Source organism: Neofelis nebulosa, chromosome 9 (genome assembly GCF_028018385.1).
Source record: "Neofelis nebulosa isolate mNeoNeb1 chromosome 9, mNeoNeb1.pri, whole genome shotgun sequence".
Classification (NCBI taxonomy): domain Eukaryota; kingdom Metazoa; phylum Chordata; class Mammalia; order Carnivora; family Felidae; genus Neofelis; species Neofelis nebulosa.
Window position 1 is genome coordinate 8,222,388 of NC_080790.1, and position 24,811 is coordinate 8,247,198.

Consider the following 24,811-nt stretch of genomic DNA (forward strand, 5'->3'; position numbering starts at 1 on the left):
CGAATGGCACTCTAAGTTTAAATTATAAATAACAGAATAAAAAGGAAGATTTATTTCTTGAAGGCCACTATCGGCTACATTTCATTTCGTGCAGCAAATTTTATTCTAAGTTCCTACCGTGGGAAGAAGCACATTTGGAAAGAAGGAAGATAACTCGCCCGTGGGTCTATTTCCTGCCCCAGAATCGGGTAACGAGACCAAGGAGAGGATTTGTTTCCGGAAAAAGAGTAACAGAAGGTGAGGGTAGAAATGTGCGCGACTAAAGCCTCCTGATGGCCTCCTGGGTGCCATCCGGGTGCCCAGGGCTCCACAAGAACTCTGCACCTGACTCTCCCTGGCCAGGAAGTGCCTCCGGGTCACAGCCCCACCTCCCTTGCCCGGTAGACCTTTGCAGGTGGAGGCTGTTTGCTCCTCTCTCCGAGCTGACTGCAAAGTCAGCCTTCACTGAGTGTTCACTGTGTTTGGGGAAAGGGAACGCATGTAACGAAACAGCAGAAAACAGCATCACAGGTGTTTAAAAGGAGAAAGAAAACTGAAGCCTGTGTCCCTTGAATACCACCTGCCATAAGTTCACTCCCACATGTATTTAAATATATTAATTTGGGGCGCCTGGGTGGCCCAGGGGTTAAGCAGCCGACTCTCGATTTCAGCTTGGGTCATGATCTCATGGGTTCGTGAGATCGAGCCCCGCATGGTCTCTGTGCTGGGATTCTCTCCCTCTCTGCCCCTCAGCCCTGCTTGCCTGCTCTCTCTCTCAAAATGAATAAAGAAACATTAAATATATATATATATATATATTCTTTCAATATACCCAACACCCTAAGGTAGATACATTAATTGCATTTTGCAGATGAGGAAACACGCCCAGGGAGGTTAAGTGGTTTTCCCAAAGTCACTCAGCTGGTAAACGGCAGAGAAATTCTTTGAACCCAAAGGTGTCTTGCTCTAAAAACCTTTGCTCTCCCCACTAAATTGGTTGCCCGTGACAACTGTGAAGGAGTGTCTGTGGGGCGAAGGGCCACTCACCTCCTCTTTGAAAGTCACACCCCCTTTTACAGGCCTTACTCATGGAATCGCACCCACCGAGAGTCTTGCTTGTGTAAGGTGCCCACCGCAGGTGCTGGGGGGAGGGGGGACAGTGGCACCAGGCACACAGCCCCGCCTTCTGCTGCTTGTCTGGGACACCCGTGATCCGGGGGCGGTGGGAGGATGTGGGAGAAGCCCCCTGACTCAATCACAAGTCCCAGAGCTTAACTTGAAACCCGTCAAGTAGGATCCGGTTCAATTAGCATAAAAGCAAATTAGCAATTACCAAGCTGTCAAGTCACAGCAGAGGCTCAGGAATTTCAACAACTATCAAGACATCATTTAAAAATATTTAATTCCACTTACATCATTCCAGCTGGGGAATCAGATTGCTTTTGCTTGGTTAGAGGTGTTCTTTGGGGAAAAGCATTAAAAGTTCCAAAAGATTTCTCCCCCCGCATAATGAGCAGACACGCGGAGAGCTGTGTAGACACGTTAGAGATTTACATGGAATAACAAAGCATATCACCCAGCTTTCTGGAGACAGTGTAAACTTTAAATAAGATTGAAAATCCATCATACCTATGTTTATCAGCTAATCAACAACATTTGCTGTCAGTGCCGTCTAATGCTACAACGCCTCAGGATCGTCCCTTTCTGCACTTAAACTTCTGAATCAGGCTTCCGTGGACAGGTAGTCACAGGTCCTGGTTCTCTGAGGGCGAGCAGCTCTCTCTGAGGGTGTGTCCCCAGCATCCCTCTCTCTGAAGATGTTCCCAGCATCCTTCTCTCTGAGGGTGTTCCCAGCATCCTTCTCTCTGAGAGTGTGTCCACAGCACCCCTGTCTCTACAAGGGTATGGTCCCAGCATCCCTCTCTCTCTGATGGTGTCTCCCCAACATCTACAGACAGCAACCCTGTGAGATAGAAATTATTATCCCCATTTTACAGGTGAAGAAACCGAGGCATGGGATGTTTAAAGAACTTGACCAAGTAGTAGAAGCCATATCCAGACATAATGGCTGCAGGTCTAGGAAGTACTTGGATGAAAAAGCCAACCTCAAAAGGTTATATACCGTCAGGGTCCATTTGGCAACGTTCTTGAAATGACAAAATTCTAGAAAGGAAAACAGATTAGTTGTTGCCAGGGGTTGGGGTCGGGGTGCAGGGAGGAGGGAGGGGGGTGTCATTATAGGACAGCGACAGGAGGGATCGTTGTAGTGTTGGAACGATGCTGTATCTTGACTATGGTGTCAGAGATGCGGACCTGCACACGTGATAAGGTTGCACAGAACTAAACATGCACAGAATCGAGTACGTGTGAAACCGAGGTATCTGAATCAGAGGCACGGGTCTATGTCAGTATCATGGCGGTGCTATTGGACTCGGTTCTGAAAGATGCACCCATTAGAGGAAAACGGGTAAAGGAAACGCGGGATCTCGCTGTGTTGTTTCTTAGAATAACCTATAAATGTATAATCATCTCAAAATCAAAACTTCAAGTTTAAAAAATAGCATTTATAAAAAGTGCATGGGGACACCCATCAAATGTAGTATATCTCTAAGAGGCTGTGCTGTGATGTGCAGAATTTGTAGTTGTTTCCATCTATCTAACAACATTTGTTTTTTAGAGAATGAGGAACTGGGGTGGGGGGAGGGCAGAGGGAGAGAGAGAGAGAAGTTTAAGCAGGTTCCATGCTTAGTGTGGAGCTTGATGTAGGCTCGATCCTCTGACCCTGAGATCACGACCTGAGCCCAAATCAGGAATCAGACTCTCAACCGACTGAGCCACCCAGGCACCCCTTCTCTAACAACTTTTATGAATTCTATTTTAAGGTTTTATACATGCTGTGAACTTCCACTAAAAAAGGTATAATAAAAATAAATGCGTTTTGGCTTAAAAAAAAAAAAAGTGCTCAGAAATTTAGAGGAACGATTCCCTTCTTGCTGAAAGAATGATGAGGACGATGTTTGAGTTCGGTCTTGAAGGATAAGGATAAGGTGTGCCTTGACAGATCAGGTGAAAAGGAAGAATGTTCCATGGCGAAAGGACAGAAGCCAAGTTCAGACAATTCAAGACAAATACAGTTTGGGTTTTCGAGAACTGGTCCCATTCAGACAGGAAGCACAGTCCCAATCCGTACTTGCTTAATCTTCAACAATGTTGATTTTTTTTTCAGTTTTGGGGTAAAGTTACATTCAGTTTTTGTTTTCCTTTTGAATGTTTTTTTTCTACTTCCTTAAAAATTGCGTGTCTCCCCCCGCGCTTGTCCTCTCAATGCCCTGTTCTCGGCTGTCGAGGAGACTCTGCTCGTGGTGATGGAAAAACCATGGCTCGACAACCAAAAGACCTCAGTTCAAATCACTATTCCATCCCTCACTTGGGAGCTATCATCCCACAAGTATCTGGACTTCGGTTTCTTCTTTTGTAAAGTGGAGATTATATTACCTACTTTGTAGGGTTGTTATGACCGCCCAGCAGCATGGTACACGTCAAAGTGCTTTGCCAATGGCAAAGTGCTAAAGAGATGTGAATTGCTAATATTGACAAACTCATTCACACGAAGGTATGCATTACTGATAACAGCTTCGTATCCTGCTCTTTGAGGACAATCACTGTGGGAGACAGTACAGGCTTGGAGAAAGGCAGACCCGATCCAGATTCCCGATATGCCACTGCATCAGGGGAACCTCATCCCCTTGTGCAAACCCTCTCACGTTTCAGTTTCCTGATCTGTGAACAGGAGTAAGAGAACCTCAAAGGGTTGTCATAAGAATGAAATTGTGACAAGTAAGCAACATACATTAAGTTCAGCGAGATAATTTCTATAAAGTACTTAAAATATATGTCATTCACTATTACTATTATTATTAATATTTCAAAGGAGTGTCTTTTCACGTGATGGGAAGGTAACCCCTGGGCTTGGCTTAGATGCATTCTACTGCCCAACCCACGCTCTTCCCGCCCCGACCTCACCTCGGTTTCAGCCGTCCATCTTCCTCCACGGTCCTAAAATGCCCACCTCACTCCTTGTGCAGAGGCCTCCTCAGTCATCTCTTGCTTAGTGAAGCTCATTCTCTAGTAGATTCTGCCGGAAAGCATTAGGGTGCAGCGTTCCCCAAGTTCTTGTCCGTTTTGAAAACTGTCTGACAGGGGCACCTGGGTGGCTCAGTCGGTTAAGCATCCGACTTTGGTTCGGGTCGTGATCTCACAGTTTGTGAGTTCGAGCCCCAGGTCGGGCTCTGTGCTGACAGCTCGGAGCCTGGAGCCTGCTTTGGATTCTGTGTCTCCCTCTCTCTCTGCCCCTCCCCCACCCACACTCTCTCTCTCAAAAATAAACCAAAAAATTTTTTTTTAATTTTTTCTTGGATTATCATTTTGAATATTAGCTGTCTGTCTGTCTCATTTTATTTCTTTCCTTGGGGATTCCAGTAACACAGATGTAATTCCCTCCTTGACTGTCCTTCCCACAACTTACTCTCTAATCTTAGTTGTTTCCATCTTTTTAAAAAATTTTTTTTAATGTTTATTTATTTCTGAGACAGAGAGAGACAGAGCATGAGTGGGGGAGGAGCAGAGAGAGAGGGAGGGAGACACGGAATCAGAAACAGGCTCCAGGCTCCCAGCTGTCAGCACAGAGCCCGACCCGGGGCTCGAACTCACGAACCATGAGATCATGACCTGAGCTGAAGTCTGAGCTGAAGTCTGGTGCTCAACCGACTGAGCCACCCAGGCGCCCCTCTCCAATTTTTTTCCTGAACTCAGTCGCCCTTTTCTTGATCTCTTCCTAGTTGTTGTTGTTTACATCTTTCTTCTTAGTTTTTGAACTTCTGATTCACCGTGGTTTTATCCTCAAATGCATCTTTGAGTATATTTAATTCTGTTCGAACTGTCCTCTGGTCTGGGGCGCTGCTAACACCGGGTGGACCCATCGATCTTTTTCGTATCGGTGCCCGTGGCGTCGGTGTTTTGCTGGACTCCGGGCTGAACTTCACTCTGTCTTGTCAGCGGGAAAGTCCAGGGGCTCAAGTGGATGTTTTTGTTTGGTTCATTCAGCAGCAAGGACAGTGTTTGCATATTCTCCCACGTGTGGCTCATTTTTCTTGCAAGACCCCAAACGTTCTCCTCTTGTTCCTGCCCCCCTCCAGCACCCAGTTTTTAAAAGACTCCTTCCTCTCTCCCTCCCTATTTGCCTTTCTAGCCTCAGAAGCTGGCTTTTATTATTTATTTAATGTTTTATGCGTTTGGGGGGGGGGAGGGGCAGAGAGAGTGGGGACAGAGGATCCGAAGCGGGCTTGGTGCTGAGAGCAAAGAGCCCGACACAGGGCTCGAACTCATGAACCGCGAGATCGGGACCCGAGCCGAACTCGGACACTTAACTGAGCCACCCAGGCACCCCTAGAAGCTGGCGTTTTTAAAGACAGCTCCTGGGCGCCTGGGTGGCGCAGTCGGTTAAGCGTCCGACTTCAGCCAGGTCACGATCTCGCGGTCCGTGAGTTGGAGCCCCGCGTCGGGCTCTGGGCTGATGGCTCGGAGCCTGGAGCCTGTTTCCGATTCTGTGTCTCCCTCTCTCTCTGCCCCTCCCCCGTTCATGCTCTGTCTCTCTCTGTCCCAAAAATAAATAAAAAACGTTGAAAAAAAATTTTTTTTTTAAAAATAAATAAATAAATTAAAAAAAAAAAAAAAAAAAAAAAGGACAGCTCCTTCGAACTACACGTCGTTTTAAGTCCCTTCCTGGAGTCTGTGTCCTGATCTATCCAAATACACTTTTCATGTTTTCATATTTAGGGTCCATTTTGTCTTTGTGACGATGGCTGTGGACCAGCTTCAGGCTCCTCACCAGCACCACTCTTCTCTCCTGCTTCTGTTTTTCCTGGTTTGATTTCACTTTCTTTTTTTTAAATGGTTATATATTCTTGAGACAGAGAGAGAGAGAGAGTGACAGAGCGCAAGCAGGGGAAGGGCAGAGAGAGAGGGAGACGCAGAATCCGAGGCAGGCTCCAGGCTCTGACCTGTCAGCACAGAGCCCGATGCGGGGCTCGAACCCCCAAGCTGTGAGATCATGACCTGCGCCAAAGTCGGAAGCTTACCCAACTGAGCTACCCAGGCGCCCTTGGACTTCACTTTCTACAAAGCCTGAGGTCGGGTGAAGATAGGGCAAGAACATCAGAAATTGTGTTATTGGATTCGGTGGATTTTTTCTCTCGTAACTTATTTGGAAGAATGGGCATTCTCTGCCTTCGAATTTTTCTGACAGTGAACATATATACAGATTTTTCCCCAGAGCATTAGAAATGAGGAAAGACTCCCGAATTCCTTTCAAGAATCAAGTGTAACATTGGTACCTGTGCCTGATAAAGACGGGAGGAATATAAGATCGCTACGAACCAATATCACTCGTGAGTATCAGTGCAAAAATGCTAAATAAACTATTAGCCGGAAACATCCAAATACCACGTTAAGAAAACACTTAAGAAATGAACAAGCCGATTTCATCCCAGCAATGCAATATTTACAACATGTGGGGCTACACAGATTAACTACAGGGCTCAGTCGTATGGCATCTGCCAAGGCATCGTGAATATATAGAAAATCAGCTTGCCAAATGAAAAGAGGAATATGAATTATACATCCAAAAACCCACCCAGACAGCATGCAAAGCTTTTAGGAGACAATATTTGTCAAAAGTTGAGTTAGCGAACACATCGAAATGCACTTAAGGCAGGGTTTTGACTCTCGCTGGATGAGTTTCAAACACCTTTGGGTCCATATTAACGCTGCCTCCTTCTCTGAGCTGTGTTCAGATATAGATGTTGTCGTCCTCTTCCAGCAAGGACGGGGCCAACCGTCCTAAGGTGCCCCCTCCCCGGGCCCCGGCCTCCTGTGAGCCACATGTTCTCCTGAACTGAGCCACGTGTCCGTAGACTAAGCTACCACAGTGGGTTTGGTCCATGCTTCAGTCCTCCTCCCTCCTGTCTCATCTGGCTCACGCCGGTTTCCAACGAAAATGGCTCTAACAGTAGGAAAAGGCTAGTCCTACATTCTAGGCCCTGCTGTGCTTAGTAGGTGTGTCTCCTCCTCGGGTTCCAGAACAATCTACCCACTGAGAACAAAGCCGACTGACATGCTCTTCCCCACGCAGAGAATGCACAGGCTGGTTCCCAAGGCTTGACCACCCACCATCTCTCCAACAAACAAAAGCCTGACAATTTGTGCAGTGCTCTTTCTTTCTTTCTTTCTTTCTTTCTTTCTTTCTTTCTTTCTTAGGTCAAAATACCAAGTAAAGATCAAAGACATTTGAATTTGAAATATACAAATCCTTGACATTTCGGATCGGGATCTCTGCCTGGGACCACAAAAGAACATTCAAGTCTTCTGACATATTTGTAGCACGGGGTAGGCTCCCTCGACCCTCGAAATCCCTGTCAAAAGAGGTCTGCATAACGCAAACCCGCTCGTGACCTGGTGGTTGATTAGATTACAACAGAGTCTCTTCAACAACTTCGTTTATTAAAAAAAAAAAAAAAAAAGTTTTGGGGGCACCTCGGTGGCTCAGTCAGTTGAGCATCTGACTCTTGGTTTGTGCTCAGGTCACGATCTCATGGTTCACGAGTTTGAGCCCCGCATCAGGCCGTGCACTGGGATTCTCTCTCTCCTTCTCTCTCTGCCCTCCCCTACTCGTGCTGCCTTCTCTGTCTCTCTCGAAATAAATAAATAAATAAACTTAACCAAAAAAAAAAAAAAAAAAGTTTACTGAACTTCCATTATGTGGCAGGCACCACACTATGTCTCAGCTGCCCAGTGCAGAACACCCAGATGGGGTCCCTGCCTGCGGGGATCTGACCATCCAGCCTGACAGACTCAGACATTAATCCAATAACTAGACAAGCGCCTCGCTCTCCCGAGGTGAGGGTGTCGAGGAAGGCTTCACGGTCTTCATGGTTGCAAAATGGCTGCAGCTGTCTGGGCATCACACCCAAATCTCACAAGGGCTGGAAGAGGTTCCCTTCGGCCAGACTTGTTTCTCATACCTGTGTCAAAGCCAGTCACAGAAAAGAATGAGACCTCCGTGACAGGACTGCACCTTCCTCTAATGCCATGGTGGCATCTAGGCAGAACCAGCCAAGATGAGGGAGAGAGAGATTTTGAATGACAAGCCAACTGCCCACTTCCCCCTACTGGGTTCCAGGCACTTCTTTTTTTCTCCTTGTACCGTTTCATTTTTAGTCACTGTAAGCAAGGACTTTGGATGCCAACCGCACAGTCATTACAAAGGACTTTTGCTGCACCAAGAGAACAGGCGTGCCCTGTGGAGTTTATTACAATGGATTTCCATTCCATTTCATTTGTTTAGTAGAAAAGTCATATTCAAAACTCACATTTTCCTCCCCTCTGGGGGCCTCCACTGTTCAGATTCATACCATCAACAAGCAGTCCTAAAAGCCTGTCGGATAATCTAAATGAAAAGGAGAACAAGAAAGATTTCTGTGTTGTTTGTCTGTAATATCCTAGGGCAAGACTTGAATTTGTTTATTTGGAACAATATTGCAGCTTGCAAAGCCTATGAAAACTCTCAGTGCTATAAAAACATCTAATAAATGCAGCCCTTAAAAACAAAATTAGTACAGGAACAGAGTTTCTTTGTTATTCTGTAGCTTTAAAAACACTAACAAATAAAGTTAATGTGATATCTTTAACTTAAAAGCTTTAGATGGTTTTAGTATCTGGGCTTCAGCAGATGATGTTTCATGGAATTTGCAAATACGGTGACCACAGTCCATTTTATGAGAGTACCTTTTTAAAGTTGATTTATTTTGAGACAGAGAGAGAGAGAGAGAGAGAGAGTACAAGCAGGGGAGGGGCGGAGAGAGAGGGAGAGAAGGAGAGAATCCCGAGCGGAGCCTCTGTCAGTGCAGAGCCCCACTGCAGGGCTCAAACCCACGAACTGTGAGATCGTGACCTGAGCTGAAATCAAGAGTCGGACACTCAACTCGGAGTCACCCAGACACCCCGATATAAGAGCACCTTTTGTGTGTGAAGATGCCTTACCCAAGGACGCTCCCACCCCTCCCCCTGTTTATAAAGTGTTGCCTTTAATTTCCCGATGAACACCCTCCCACCCTCCCCTAAGCCCCCACCCCACCCCCACTCTCGTCCCCAAGACTCACACATGACTCCTGGACATCGTACCTTGTCTCTTAGCTCCATTCCTTTGCCTAAGATCTCCCTCTGTCTAAAGTACCCCCCCCGACGTCGCCACTCCCTTCCTTGCTCAGATAATTCAGCCCATCCTGCTTCTTAGTCTCCGGGAACATGTCCTCAGTGCCCGCACCCACTGCCATCGACCGTGTGCTGGGACACTCGGCGAGTCCTCTTTGCCCCACATGACCCCTCTTTGCACTACTACTCTGATAAATCCAGCTTCGCCACAGACACTGCCCTGGGCCCCACGCTTTTGGGGTGCTGCTCTGACCTTCCCCAGCTAGCCCTCCCCGTGGGTCAAGGCCGAGGAGATGTGCCCACCTGGAGCCCATTCCCCTCCCGACCCAGATGGTGCTCCAGGTGCCCAGGCTTCTGGGAACTCCCACTCAAATGACCCCAAGTATGCTTTGGGCCACTCTCCCGAAGGGGACACAGGCTGGTGGGCACACAGGCTCCTGGGGCCAAGGACGAGCCAGGCAGTGGCCGTTGGAGAGGCTGGAGGCAGCTGAGGCTCCTGACTCCCGGGCATGGGGAGAGAAGAGACGGGCAGACCTTGGCGTTGGGCTGGGGCTGGAGGTCATCGTACGGCCTTTCCACACGAAACCCCGATTCACTCAGGAATTCTAAAAGCATTCCTTGCCTTCCAGGTGCTCGTGTCAAGGCAGGAGAAGGGGTTCTGCTTCCTCTACCACCTCATAGTAGACGGACGGGCCACGGGCGTCCTCTTGTGCCCCCGGCCCGCCCTACAAGCCTTAGGGGCAGGTCTGTGACAAGTCCCCTTGCATGATGCCCGGTATGATGGGCCCCTGGGAGGGTTGTTGGTGCGGGTTGCCCTCCAGACTTCGGGGGATTGGCTGAGGTAACCTTTACCTCCTGGAGTAGCCAGGTGGCCTTCCCCAGGGGAGACCAGCCCCCACCCTCCAGAACATTCTCTCGAGAACTTCTTACAGCGTTGACAAAGTAGCCTGAGTTCCAACAGCTTGGTGTTCAGTATCAATTGTTTCCGTTTGAGATTTGCCTCGCGGTAACACTTAGGTTTCAGTTTTTGTGATGATAGTTGATTCTGAGGGAATTCAGTCTGCCACAATAGCTTCGATGGAAGATTTCTTGCGGCGCCATAGAATCCGCTGCCTGCTGAATGTGGGCATCGCGCGCTGTGCCCGCCGGGAGACGCGGCTGGTGGTCACCTTTTTGTAACTTGCAACACTCTGGACCAGGGGCTCCCAAGCGCCCGACATATAGAGACGACACAGAACCACAAAAAATCGGTCTGGGGCAGGCACAGGGATCTGGGTCGGCCAGGATTTTGTGAGTTTGGGTTTTGTTTCGTTTTGGTTTTCTAGCTTCCCGGGCGATTCCAGGGGACTTTGTGTGGCGGTCACTGCCCCAAACTAGCAAGGGGCCCGGGTTTCAATTCCGCAGACCCTCATCACATGCCAGGCCCTGTACCATTTGGTTGCACGCGTGATCTTCTTTTGAACCTTCCCGGCCATCCTGTGAGATAGGAACCCTTCATTCTCCTCTCCAACAGAGGAGAAAACAGAGCTAGGGGAAGGCTGAGTGGTTCTCAAGATCACAAGCCGAGTTCATGGTGAATCTAGGGCTTAACTAAAGACTTCTGGCTCCAAGGCCAGCGGCCTTCCGCGGGAGCACCGGCCAACGGCAGCCTTGAGAAATCGCTCAGCCCGCACTGCGTTAGCAAAAAGGTTTATGGCCCAGCTTTCTCTTCGGAGACATCAGTTTGTCAGGATAATTCCCGGTCGCTGTGCATTCTCCACATTTAAGAAAAAAGCCTGGCAGCAGCACTTAGAAGTTCAGGTGGCTCCCGCCACGATGAAACCAGGGCTGGCCAAGGGAACCATGGCGTTTCTAAAGACGTCGGTCTCTGAGGCCATAATGGGCCATTAGTGAAGGGAAAAGCTCTCAGTCCCCTGACAACGCCGTTTAATGCAAGAACACGAGAAAGCTTTTACAGCTTCAAGAGCAAACGCAAGAGGTTTCGCTTTTTCAAATACGGTTCCCCCATGAAAGCTCTGCCCTCAGAACGGTCCCCAAAGGGTATTTCTTGCCAGTAATTTTGCAGTCGTAACGGCATCGGCTTGTTTCCTACGGTTGTTTTCAGAAAAAACTGGTGCACGGATCCTGTTTGTTCAAAGGTCCCTTGAGAGATGAAATCTGCTTTGAGGGATTGTTGCCATCCATCCCCCAAATAGCCTCTTCTCTCTGGCAGAAGGAACTGGGGACTCGCCCATCTTTCTTCCGGTCTCCTTATCGCCCTCTCTCCTCCCTCCCTGAAGGCCCGTTGTTCTGCACTCCAAGCACAAAGCACCCCTCTCCATTCTTCTTTGACGTGACCGTGACCCTGACCGTTTTCTCCGACCTCTTTTCTTCCTAGATAGGCCGGTTTCTTGGCCGCTCTGATATTTCTGTGGAGCGATCGGAAGGGTCGCAAGGAGTAAAGTTTAGCGCTAAGTCTGAAGATGTCTTCGGGGCTCCCCCTTTGTTCCCATAAACACAAGCTCTTTGCTTGGATAAACATCTCTGGGTAGCTATATGGCTTTATACACAATGTTTACAAACTGTATAACTAGTCCTACACTATGCTTCTAAATATATATGTATATGATTATATCATATTCGTAATTAATATATAATATTTAATATCATGCATACCTATATTTGAAGGGTATTGATTTGTATACACTTTTTTACACAACCACATTTCTGCATTACCTTTGTTTATACAGATTTTGGGGGGGTTCTTTTGGGTTTTTCAGCGATAACATGTGACAATAATGATCATTTTACCTCTTCCTTTCTACTGTGTTTGCCTCATTTCTCTTTCTCATCTAATTGGCATCAGCTATTTAACAATGTTAAATAATAGTGTGATACAAAGAACTTTCAGAAAATTCACCGTATGTCAGGCCACAAAGAAAATCTTAGTAAACTTCAAAGAATGGAAATTGTACAAGCAACATCCTCCGATCATAATAAGACAAAAGTTGTGATGTCAGCAACACAATAAACAAAAAAATCTCTTCTACCTGGAATTAAGATGCATACTATTAAACAATCCTGAGGGCAAACAGAACCTACAAGATGAATTTACCCAGCTTCTTGAAAATAAAATGGACTGAAAACATATCAGTACCAATGGGATATGCAAAAGCAATTATCCAGGGAAAATGTATAGTATTAATGTCACGTAAATAGAGTGCTACTCTGGATGACAGAGTAAGCTAAAAGAAAACAGAAGAAAAAATAAGGATAAAGCAATTTAAGGAGTTAAAAAAAAAAGAAAAACAGCGGAAGTAATAATAAAAAATCTGGCTCTGAAGGTGAAAACCCTCAAAAAAAAAGACAAATCATCAGCTAACCTAACCAGGAAAGAACTAAGCCATACACCTGATGAGTCTACTCCGAAAAGCACAGCCCCATCTCACTAGTGAACGTCAATGCAACGCCCTTAACTAGAAAATTAACAGAGAGAATCTAACAGCTTTTTACAAAACATTTGTAATCCAAAACTCGTTCATGTAGAAAACCCAATAAAATAGGAATTAAAAGATATCTCCTTGGGTGCCTGGGAGGCTCAGTCAGTTAAACATCCGACTTCGGCTCAGGTCATGATCTCGCGGTACGTGAGTTCGAGCCCCACGTCAGGCTCTGTGCTGACAGCTCAGAGCCTGGAGCCTGCTTTGGATTCTGTGTCTCCCTCTCTCTCTGCCCCTCCCCTGCTCATGCTCTGCCCCTCTCTCCTTCAAAAATAAACATTTAAAAAAACATATCTTCTTAACATGATTTCACATATATAATATATATATAAAACATATTATGTATAATATATATGATATATTACATGTAATATATATATATGATCCAACATTGCATTAAATGGAAAACACTTGAAGATTTTCACTAAAGTGAGGAACAAGTCAAGGATTTGTCAAGGAACAAGACAAGACAGTGTTTAGCACTGTATTGGAGTATTAGCCAATGCAATTAGGCAAGAAAAAAACAAGAAGAGACATAAGAATTAGGAAAAAAAAAAGGTAAAATTCTCACTATCCACAAATGATGCGATTTTATCAGTGGAAAATCCAAACAGCAATGGAAATACTGTTACAAACAATACAATTCAGTTAAGTAGCCAGGTACAAAACGAACATAGAAAAATTGATAGCTTTCATACGTAAGAACAGCAACCACTTTAAAACATACTTCATTCATATCTAAAGCATTCATTCATTCAAGTCTACAGCCTTTGTCACAGTTTGTGTTCTCTGGGAAGCAGCTGCCAGGATGGAGTCAGAGTGCAGAAAGTTGAAAGTGAAGGAGGCTGTGTGGGAAAGGAAGAGCCCTCAGACCCCTCATCTGTGAGAGTCCCCACCAGCCCAGCAGGAGATCTGGAGTTAGCGTCGTCCTGTGTTGGTCAGAAGAATAGCCAGGCTATTCGAGTGGCCTGACTCAGCCGATGGCCAGGGCCCCCCTGAAAACATAACCGGCACAAGAGGTGGACTCGGATATTTTGTGATGTATAATAAGAAATATATATTTGGCCGTCTTCCTATTTCTGGCAGAGCTCCGGTGAAACCCTAGGAATTTCCTAAGTGATGAGAGCCACAAAGTGTCTTTTGTAATGTTAACGAGGTGACTTTTGGCCCCACTGAGGGATCTGGCTGGTTGCCAGGCCCTTTCCAATCCATGGGATTGGAAGGTTGGAGGCTTCAAGCCCACTGCCTGACCTCCAGGGACAGGAGAGGAATATTGCAAATGTGATTATCAGAGGAATTGACAGCCAATGATTTAACCAATCATGACTATGAAATGAAAACTCTACAAAATCCCCAAAAGGATGGGGTTCAAAGAGCTTCTGGGTTGGGGAACACATGGAGATTTGGAGAGAGTGGCACCCTAGAGAAAGCATGGAAGCTTTGCACCCCTTTCCCATGCTCTGTGCCTGATGCACCTAATCCCTCTGTCCATTCCTGAGTTATATCCTTTTATAATAAACCAGTAATCCAATAAGTACAATGTTTCTCTGAGTTCTGCTAATTAATCGAACAAATTAATCCAACCCAAGAGAAAGTCATGGGAGACTCCCATCTGTAGAAACTCCCACCTGATCTGTTGATCAGATGCCCATATGACAACCCAGACTTTCTACCTATAGAAGAAGTAGGGGCAGTGGCAGGTGGGGAGTGCAGTCTGGTGGGACTGAGTCCTTAACCTCTGGAGTCTGACACTATCTCCAGGTAGGGAGTGTCAGAACTGAATTGAATTGTAGGACAACCCGCTGGCGTGAGAGAATTGCTCGGTGCTGGGAGAAAACCCACACACGCATTGGAATTGGGTGCAGCATCTTGTCCTGGAAAAAGTACCTGCTGGAGACTATCAGCTAACCGCCTGCTTCTCACTGGAGAGACATTTGAGCAGCGTGTTTCTGTGTCTTCCAGAACATCCAAAACCTACATGGGAAACAACACTAGAAAGCCCTCTCGAGGGCGCCTGGGTGGCGCAGTCGGTTAAGCGTCCGACTTCAGCCAGGTCACGATCTCGCGGTCCGTGAGTTCGAGCCCCGCGTCAGGCTCTGGGCTGATGGCTCAGAGCCTGGAGCCTGTTTCCGATTCTGTGTCTCCCTCTCTCTCTGCCCCTCCCCCGTTCATGCTCTGTCTCTCTCTGTCCCAAAAATAAATAAAAAACGTTGAAAAAAAAAAAAAAAAAAAAAAAAAAGCCCTCTCGAGACAACAAAAGAATGCGAACAAATAGAAAGACATCCTTTGTTCTGACAAGGAAACTCAACATCATAAAGATGTTAGTTCTCCCGAAATTAAGTTAGAGGTGGAAATGCAGTCCAATAAAAATATCATCAGAGTTTTGGTTTGTTTGTTTGCTGGAGCTGAACAAGTTGATTACGAAGTTCATTTGGAAAAACAAACAAGCAAGCAAAAAACAAGCGAGTTTTAAAAAGTGTTATTTATCGGAGAAGAGAAGGAATAGGAAGGATAGAGAGAACAGGTTTAGGTGTCAGTCTTCCCTGAATATGCGTGTTTTATAGATTTGATGTAAATATTTTGCGTATTTTGAAACAATAATACACTTTACAAAGCAATCCCTTAAAATAAGGGCAAAATAAAACAGATGACCCTCTCCATGTCTCTGCATGTGACCCATCCCCATAGAGAACACTATTCCAAGTGACTTTAAAGCATAGCATCTTGATTTTACCCACCAAGGGGGATATAGCCTCTGAACAAAACAAACACCCCCGCCGAAGAGGGCTTAAACTGATTTTTGCTATTCATATTATTGGTCTTACTTTTGTAGCATTACTCTGAAACTATTGTGTGTGCATTTGTGGCATAAAAAAATAAGCATTAGGTTCAAGTCACTGAAACTGGAATTTTTGGAGTGGGAGAAGGAAGTGCAGTGTAAAGTCAACAAGCCTAACAAAAACTGCGTTAAGTCTGTAATTTGCTAGTGAGGGCCACTAACAAACATGAAAACAATGACTAATCCAGAAATAAGATACTCCCCCAGCTCCCAGTTGTGGTCACTAACACCATTTCTTTTTATTTATCTGTTTATTTATTTTTATTTTGAGAGAGAGAGAGTGCATGAGCAGGGGAGGGGGCAGAGAGAGGGAGAGAGAGAATCCCAATCAGGCTTCATGTTCAGTGCAGAACCTGACATGGGGCTCGGTCCCACGACCTGGGATCACGATCTGAGCTGAGGTCAAGAGTCAGACGCTCAACCAACTGAGCCACCCAGGCGCCCCAATACCATTTCTCACTAAAAGGAAGCCAGGCCTCCTCGGAGGAATAACTGATTCCAGGCCTGGGACGGAGAGCCTGGAATGATGGAGATGGAGAGCCCAGAACATATTCACACCAGAGGCAAGGAGTTGTCAAAGATTACTAGAGTCATGGTGAATGAATTTACGAGTAAAGAGAATCCCACAGCCCAAAATTGGATAATTTGAGCATTAGCAAGGTTAGTCATTTCAAAAGAGCAAAACATACCAAATATGTCTAAAATAGTGAGTTCATAATGATAGGAAAAGCAAAACGTAACATTCCTCATTGGTCACCTTTGGGGAATACTAAGAAACCGACTCTGTTTGGAAAACTGGCAGATTAAGAGACAGAGTCAAGCATTTATCCTACTGTTCCCATACGAAATGTACCTTGGGATAGCCAAAGAGTTGATGAGGGGAATATTCTTTCTACTGAAGGAAGCCAGCTTAAGAAGAAATGGCAGAGTTAGAATATTAACACTTAGCAACCTCTGAGGAATTAATAGTTGTCAGCAATAATCATCGAAGGTTGCTGACGTCACAAAAAGAGACCGCCAGATACTATGTGCCTCCCGTTGGAAATACGTAGCTCATCTATGAAGTAGGATTTCCCCCCCAAATTAAACCTAAGACCGATGAAATCTTTAGATCTAACTACCAATTTACGAGAAAAACAGTGGACAGGGGAACATGTCAAATGACACCATGGAGATGTAATCAGCGAAATGCATACCACGGGATATTGAACGGGACAAACAGTTGGATTTCCTCACAATAACAAAGAGTGGGGGTGAGGTGGGAGCAGGGCACAAGCCCAGATGACGAGAGTCCTAAATTCTTACGCTGAGAGTTCTGTCAGTCACTCTCAATGTACAGTTTTATTTTCTTGTATGTTGAGTTTAAACAGCATTTGGATTTTCTGTTCTTTAAAAATTTTGTAGCCTTGTCTTGTGAAGTCATCTGGACCTTGTATTATTTGTTTTAGAGGTAGTTTTTTGACTTTTTTTTTTTTTCATGCCACGTTAATTGATAGGTTTTAGGTTTTAGGTTTTCTAGCTCCTCTGGGGTCATTCTCAGTCATGTGTATTTTCATAGAACATTGCTAATTCCATCCAGGTGCTCACATGTATTTGTTGAACAAATAGTAGGTTGAACCATCGACATGTGGTTCCATCTAATAATTTTCAGCAGAATCATTTTGTTTTACTTGGGGCACCTGGATGGCTCAGTCAGGTAAGCATCCGACTTCGGCTCAGGTCATGATCTCATGGTTCATGAGTTTGAGCCCTCGTCAGGCTCTGTGTTGACAGCTCAGAGCCTGGAGCCTGCTTCAGATTCTGTGTTTCCCTCTCTTTCTGCCCCTCCCTTGCTCTCTCTCTCTCTCTCTCTCTCTCTCTCAAAAATAAACATTTAAAAAAAATTATTTTGTTCCATTATCATTTCTTATTTTGTATATTTATGCTTCTGTTCTTTTTAGAGATTAGGTTAGCTAATGGTTTATCCTTTTTATTTCATTCTTTACCCCCCAACTCAGCTTTTGGATTTAATTGCCATTCTTATGTGTTTTCTGGTTCATTTTATTTCTGCTTTTATCTTTATTCACTCCTTTCTGTTTTCTTTAGGATTATTTTGTTTTTATTTTGCTACTCATCTGTCTTGAAAGTTTAACTTGGAAGCAGGACAAGGCACATCGGGGCTGCCTGTTTCAGAAGACAAAAGGACGCACGTTAACCGGGGGGGCTGGCCAGGAGCCTCTGGCTTGCGTCAGCTGTGACATTCACAGAAGAGCAAATTCCGGGGGCGCCTGGGCGGCTCAGGTGTGTACGCATCCGACTCTCCGCACAGGTCACGATCTCAGTTTCATGAGTTCGGGCCCTGCGTCTGAGGCTGTGCTGGCAGCTCAGAGCCTACTTGGCATTGTCTCTGTCTCTCTCCCGCTCTCTCTGCCCCTCCCCATTGCTCGCTCTCTCTCAAAATAAATAAGCTAAAAAAAAAAAAAAAAAAAAAAAGCAAATTCTGGCTGCAGGCATGCGACTGAAACAGAGAGGAAGCGGAGGGACAATCATTCTGGTTCTAGCAAGTCAGGGCTATTAAGCAGCTCGTTCAGCGCGCGAGCGGCTGCCACGAGGTTGTACGTTTCAGATCCGTTCGCAGGGGACATAACTCGCGCCTGCGCAGATGCACTCTGGGATCAGGACGGAGGGGCAGGGACTCGGAGGCAGACGCCCTTCCTGGGAGATGGGTCGCCTCCGGCAGGTTACGTGGCTCAAGGACTCCCTGATGGCCACCTCGCCACCACCCACCCCCCGAAATGCCTGCACGGGGTTCCCCAGCTCGCGTGGCCGCTCCACATTCCGCCCTTTCTTCTCCCATGGGCCAGACTCCTTCTGTCTTTCACCGTGAGCCGGTGTCTGCTTCTCCGGGTTCCCAAACTAACCCCAGAGGTGCGAGGGCTGCTGCAAGAAAACAGGCAGTCAGGCAACCCCTCGGGGGTGGGAGAGTTACTCCTTAGACTGGATTCGAAGCAGGGGGAATGTTAAGACTGGCAAGCAAGAGTTCATGGACGGGGACACTATCTGGAGACACACAGGATTGTCTAGAGACACACAAGGGCCCTTGCCAGGGGATGTTAGGGTCCAGAGTCATAGGGACCCGGTGGTGACTGGACCACCAGAAGCCAGGAGGCCGCAATTCCCATGACCAGCAAGGCCCCTGGCTTCCTTCTTTGTGGTAAAAGACAGTACGCAGTTTACCTTCCCCTCAGAGGGGATATCCAGGCCTCCCCCTGACCCATTAATGGGCCCGATGACTTCCCTGAAGGGGCCTTGGCCCTGAACCGGCACCGAGTGTGTCTGTAGGCATCTCTCCCCGCAAAGAGCTGAGGGGACAGTTAGCAGAGCTGGGTGCCCACGGGGGCGAGATCGACAGGCAGCCAACAGGACACCGCTGAGCATTTACGTCCAATAAAACGCAAGAATGAGGGAGCCAGGGGCTGAGGGCGGCCACCCTAATTTTAAAAATTATGGCCCCTTGCTCTGTTCCCCGGACCCGAACCAAATGTTCAGATCCCAGACCTACTGAGTAAGTGGCCAGTGCCCTCGGGGAAGGTCCCCAGGACGTCGTGGCAGATTTTGCCTCGATGGTGCCCCGAGTCCTTCCCCGTGGGGACCTGCAGCTCCTCACTCGGGTGGCTGTAGGCTGGGAAGGGAGAGTCAGCAGGCATGTTGAGGATGACGGGACATGGGGCCTGAGTTGACTCCGATCCCCAAAGATCCACCCTGTTAGAGTGGGGGCCTGTGTGAGCCACGTAACAAACAGGGTCCCGAGCAATACAGCTCACGGAGGCCCTACGGGATCCACGTGCCCTCCCTGCAGTCACTTCCCTTATCGAGGGGCCCCAACTGACCGTGACCCAAACTCACCACCTGCCCTCCACACCTGCTGCTCCTGGATGCCTATCCGAGACCACCACTGTCTACCTGGTCACCCAAGCCATGGTGGGATGGCAGCTGGGCCCTCCGGGTCTCTCCTCAAACCCCAAAAGGGACACTGAGCCCGTACAGCCCACACATCCCGCAGACTCTTTCCCAAACCAGGGATGGCCCTCGGGGCCAGGCCTGCTTTGCTAAAGCAAGGCAGAGACGAGTGAAAGCAACGAATCGACGAAACACCTAGTCGATCACGGAGATCCTCCCCGCACAGCTGTTCGTCTCAGAGAGGGGCGCTTTGTCGGTGCCTGGTTTCTGGCCCAAGGTGACGTCACACAACATTCAGACAATGACCACATATGGCGTCAAACCCCTGCGCTGGCGAGGCTTCTCCTTTTTACATGTCAGGCCTATTCAGGACAGGAGTCGCCTTCCTGGGGCAGACTGGGTGGGCGGTCTGCCCACACCCACGGAGAGTGGCCGGGGGCGCCTTCTGGATGCAGCTTCCTGAGCAGAATGTCCTCATTCGAAGCAGGTTCCATGGGCCATCCTCTCTCTCTGTTCTTTAGTAAGAACGTTAAAAAACACCCAGGCAAATTCTGGGCAGAGCGATTTCTCAGAGGGATTTTGTAAGTAGTACACGTTCTGGAAATGTGTAATTTATCTTCTAGAAAGGGGCACACAAAGCTTCCTGTCACTTAATGACAGCAGACAGCCCTCCCATTTGCTTCCCAGACGGAAAAAGAAAACAAGTCGTGAAATTGAGTGTCACGTGCTGGGGTGCCCTGGTCCTACGAAGGGGGTCCCCGGCCCGGCCCCGCCCAGGACAGGCCCTCCAACATTCTGGACCCCCGGCCTCCCTGGAGCCCCGAGGGTGAAGGCGGTTGCAAAAGGAACCTTTTCCTGTTTGATCTTCTAATGGTTTCCGTTGGTTTCTAAGAAAGCTAGTGATACGTGTGGCTTTTCTGTATGCGGGCACTCTAATGAATTCCCTTACCGGCGCAGTAGTTTTGAGCTGATTCTCTTGAGGGTTTTGTGTGTCTCCATCCGTGAGCAAATAATGATAATGCCATCTCCCCTTTGTCAGCGGCTGTGCATCTTAATTCCGCGTTCCGCTTCTCAACAACTGTTGTAGATCCCTCGAGCTGTTGGGAATGAGGAAAAGGGGGCTGAGCGGCTGCGGGGGGAGGGGTTTGGAAACAGGAAGTAGCTGGGAGCGTTTGAGGGTCAAGAATTAGCTAACACTTCAGTTCTTCCTGAACATTTCGGTCCAAAGCCCATAAGCGGTGCTATCAGGCAGGCGGCCCTGCGAGGGCCAGAAGGAACTGCAGGCCCAGGGTAAGAAGTCAGGGGCCAGTCACAGAGAAGAGGGGGTCTTTGAGGCCTGGCGGAAGCAGCCGGCTTGGGTGTCGGAGCCCAAGAGTGTGAAGAAGGTCTTCAGACAAGGAGGTGGCCCAATACCAGTGTCGGAACCAGAGCCGAGTGAGGGGATGTCCACGTAACGGGGGTGGCCTGAGAGATCAGAACCCAAGCGAGGTCAGGGGGCGTCCCCACGGAGGGAGGGCCAGGAGGCAGCCCAGCTCAATGGGGTGGAGCCCAGGCAGGGTGGACACGGAGAAGGACATCCATGGCGGGTACAGCCTGGGCAGGGTGTCCAGCAGGGTGAGGAGACCTGCCGGGCGATCTCCTGGCACAGGATCGGAGAGGGGAGCATCTGCTTAGGGGAGGAGGCAGTGCCAGTGAGAAGAGATTGGTTACGTTGCTCTAATAGGTAAACACATAAGGATAACGGGAGGCCGGTCTTCTGTCATAGAAGTTGAGTTTACAAATTTGGAAAGAGGGAAACCTAAAGCGAGCCCTAGGGGGTTGAATTGCATTGGAAAGTATCTGTGTGAACTTGGGGTTTGGAGATAGATGATAGATAGATAGATAGGTAGATAGATAGATAATAGATAGATAGATAGATAGATGATAGATAATAGATGATAGATAGATGATAGATGATAGGTAGATAGATAGATGATTGATAGAGAATAGATAGATGATAGATAGATAGATAATAGGTAGGTAGATAGATGATTGATAGATGACAGATAGGTAGATAGATAGATAATATTAGGGGTGAAGATGTCATTCGACTCTGCTTTCCCTTCCTGATTTGCAGTCACACTAACTCATGCACGTACGTAGGTTTTGAGTCTGCATGTTGTTTTTCTTTTAAAGTGGGTAATACCATATAATCTTGTTTACAACTGGCGTTTTCCACTTCAGAATATCTTGGAGGCCAACCATCCGGGTCAACAGAAACAAATCTAGGGTGCCTGGGTGGCTCAGTCAGTTGAGTGTCCAGCTCTCGGTCTCAGCTTCGGTCATGATCCCAAGGTCGTGAGATCGAGCCTCACTGTCAGGCGCCACACGGGGCATGAGGCCTACTTTAAAAAAGGGGGTGTCTGGGTGGCTCAGTTGGTTGAGCGTCCAACTCTTGATTTCAGCTCAGGTCATGATGTCAGGGTCCCGAGATTGAGCCCCCCCCCACCCTGGGCTCCGTGTTGGGCATGGAGGCTGCTTAAGATTCTCTCTCCTTCCCCCCCTCTCCCCCCATCTCTAAAACAAACAAACAAATAAAATCCGTATTTTAAAAAAAGCAGGGTGTTGGCACCTGGGTGGCTCAGTCAGTCAAGCATCCGACTTCGGCTCAGGTCGTGATCCCCCAGTTTGTGAGATCGAGCCCCGAGTGGGGCTCTGAGATAACAGCGTGGAGCCTGCTTGGAATTTTTCCCTCTCCCTCTCTCTCTGCCCTTGTCCGCTGCTCTTTCCCTATTTCTCTCTGTAAAAGTTTTCCAAAAAAGGAATATATACCTAAATATCTTCAAACTTCTACGGCCTTAAGGAAGAACCACTTGAGAGTTGGAAATCCCTGCAAGTGTACGTGTCAGTAATTAGCCGTCCCCACATCCCCGAGGAAAAACTCGGGCTTTGATTTTCCAGTGCAGAACACCAGCGTCCAGCTGGACCTGCTGACGAGCCCCGTGGTGGGAATGTCGCCGTTCAGCTGTGCCGGGGCCCCCGCACCGACACCCCTTCTCGATAAAGGACAAATACAGAAAAACCCCAGGGCAAAGCGCAGGCCCGTGGGAGGCCCGCAGGTGTCATTACGGCCCCCGCTGCGCCCTTCTCGCCGGAGGAAGTGTGTGCTGTGGCCTGTTTTATTCAAAGAGGCATCTCTCTCTGCTATTGTCTGGGGTTGGCAGCTCTTTCTTCTAATAAATAGCCCAGCTGTTTCCCTTCCCAACTGTCTCCCTCTGACAGGACAGACGGTGGGGGATCCTGCCCCCGGAAGGCTAGTTTGCAGGCGGCCACAGAGAGCAGTGGACAGAGCTCCCGAAGTCGCATCCAAGAGCAGAGAGGTGATGGCCCTGCTCTGCTTTAAGCTGGCCCAGGGCCCCTTCGGGTCCCTCACGGCCCCTCCTGGGGACCCCGGACTTCTCACCTGAGCGCCTGGCAGGGTGGCTTCGAGGGTGACGGTGTCCTGGTGGGCCCCGTCTCCCTTCTCGACGGGCCCGAGCCGGGGTGGGCAGGACGAGGTGGCTCAGCCGGAAGGGGAGGGGACCCGAGGGTCAGTGAGAGATGGCATCCGAGGCGGCCAGGGAGAAACTCCAGAGGAACGGAACGGGGCAGGCAGGTCTTGGGTGAAAACGGAAGACAGAGAAGGGGAGCAGGGTTTCAGGGGAAGCTGGAACAGGCGGATACGTGAAGAACGAGAGGGAAACCAACGCTGTGGGCCGGAGTACCCGGAGCCAGCTGTGTGGGTCAGCTGGCCAAAAGCAAAACACAAGGCCATGGGGTCACCTCTGCCAGCCCCCATTCACCAGGCCAGTGTACTTCACCCCCGCCCCCCCCCCAGCTTGAGCGAGGCTGCCCTGGGGCACCGTCCTGGTGCAAAAAGACTTGCCCGTGGGCGTCACCTCGCCCAGAAATGCCTGTGGGCTGCCCCTCCCCTCCTCCCCTCACCCAGACACCCCTTCACCAATGACTGACCTATATGGGGACACAAAAGGCCGGGGCGCTTCAGCCCTTCTTCCTCTCTTTCTCCTTTTCTGCTGCTTTGACGGTGGACATAATGGCTGGAGCTCCAGCAGCCAGGTGAGACTGTGAGGCTGCCTTGCGATTAGAGGTGATGCGCAGCAAAACAGAAGACGGAAGGAACTCGATGACTTCGTGCAATCACCACACCAGCCCTGGGTTACCTCATGTCTTAGCCTTTTTGAGCTGCTCTAACACACTACCAAAAACTAAGTGACTTGTAAATAAAAATTTATGTATTTATCTCTCATAGTTCTGAAGCCTGGGAAGTCCAAGGTCAAGGTGCCCAGAGATTTGGTGTCTGGTGAGAGTCTGCTATCTGGTATATAAACGACTGTCTTCTCGCTGTGCCCTCACATGGCAGAAAGGGCTATGGAACTTTCTGGAACTCTTTTATAAGGTCAGAAGACCATTCCTGTGGGCCCCACCTTCATGACCTAAGCACCTTCCAAAGGTGTCACCTCCCAATAAAATCAGGGGCACCTGGGTGGCTCAGTCGGTTAAGCATCCGACTCGTGATTTTGGCTCGGGGCGTGATCTCATGGTTGGTGGGATCGAGCCCTGCATTGGGCTCTGTGCTGACCATGTGGAGCCTGCTTGGGATTCTTTCTCTCCCTCTCTCTGCCCCTCCCCCCCACCCCACATAAAATAAACTTTATTTTCAAAAGAAGAACATAATATCAGCCATCACCATCTCAGTAAGTTAAATATTTCAAGAGCAAAAAGGATTACGTTAATTTATTTATTTTGAGAAAGAGAGAGAGAGAGAGAGCAGGAGCAGGGGGCAGAGAGAGAAGGAGAGAGAGGGAGAGAGAGAATCCCAAGGAGGCCCTGTACGGTCAGCACAGAGCCCAATACGGGGTTCAACCCACACACCGCGAGATCCTGACCTGAGCTGAAACCAAGAGTCGGACGTGTAACCGACCGAGCTACCCAGGCGCCCCTTAAGGGTGAAAAGGGTCTCTCTGACCCAAATATTGATGATCCCAAGTGTTGCGTGGAAATGAGCACCAGTCTGGTCGCACGGGGGGCTGACTGCTCTCCCTCAGACCCACTGCCCCCTGTCAGTCTGCCGGCCCTGGGGGAGGGGGCAGCAGAGGAATCAGGAGACCCAGTTTCGGGCCACAGCCATGATAAGTAATTCCCAGATGAGGGGCCCTGGCACCCCCTCCCCCCCACTGCTCCCCAGGGCCTCAGTTTCCTCACCTGTAGAAAGAAGGAATCCTGGCTCCTTCTGAGATGAATGTTCAGTGACTTCAGGATCACATAATAG

At 48.3% G+C, this 24,811-nt stretch overlaps 1 long non-coding RNA gene across 3 annotated transcripts; it reads right to left on the minus strand.

The window, feature by feature from the left end:
- Positions 1–1,364: 1,364 nt before the first annotated feature.
- On the minus strand, positions 1,365–23,886 carry LOC131484361 (uncharacterized). 3 transcript variants are annotated; one of them, XR_009248188.1, is made up of 3 exons: positions 23,494–23,886; positions 22,946–23,139; positions 1,365–1,942 (listed from the first exon to the last, which is right to left on the minus strand). It is a non-coding gene; the product is annotated as an uncharacterized LOC131484361 (long non-coding RNA). The 3 variants fall into 3 exon arrangements; XR_009248189.1 differs by lacking the exon at positions 1,365–1,942 and adding an exon at positions 8,314–8,482; XR_009248190.1 differs by lacking the exon at positions 1,365–1,942 and adding an exon at positions 14,434–14,699.
- Positions 23,887–24,811: the final 925 nt, after the last annotated feature.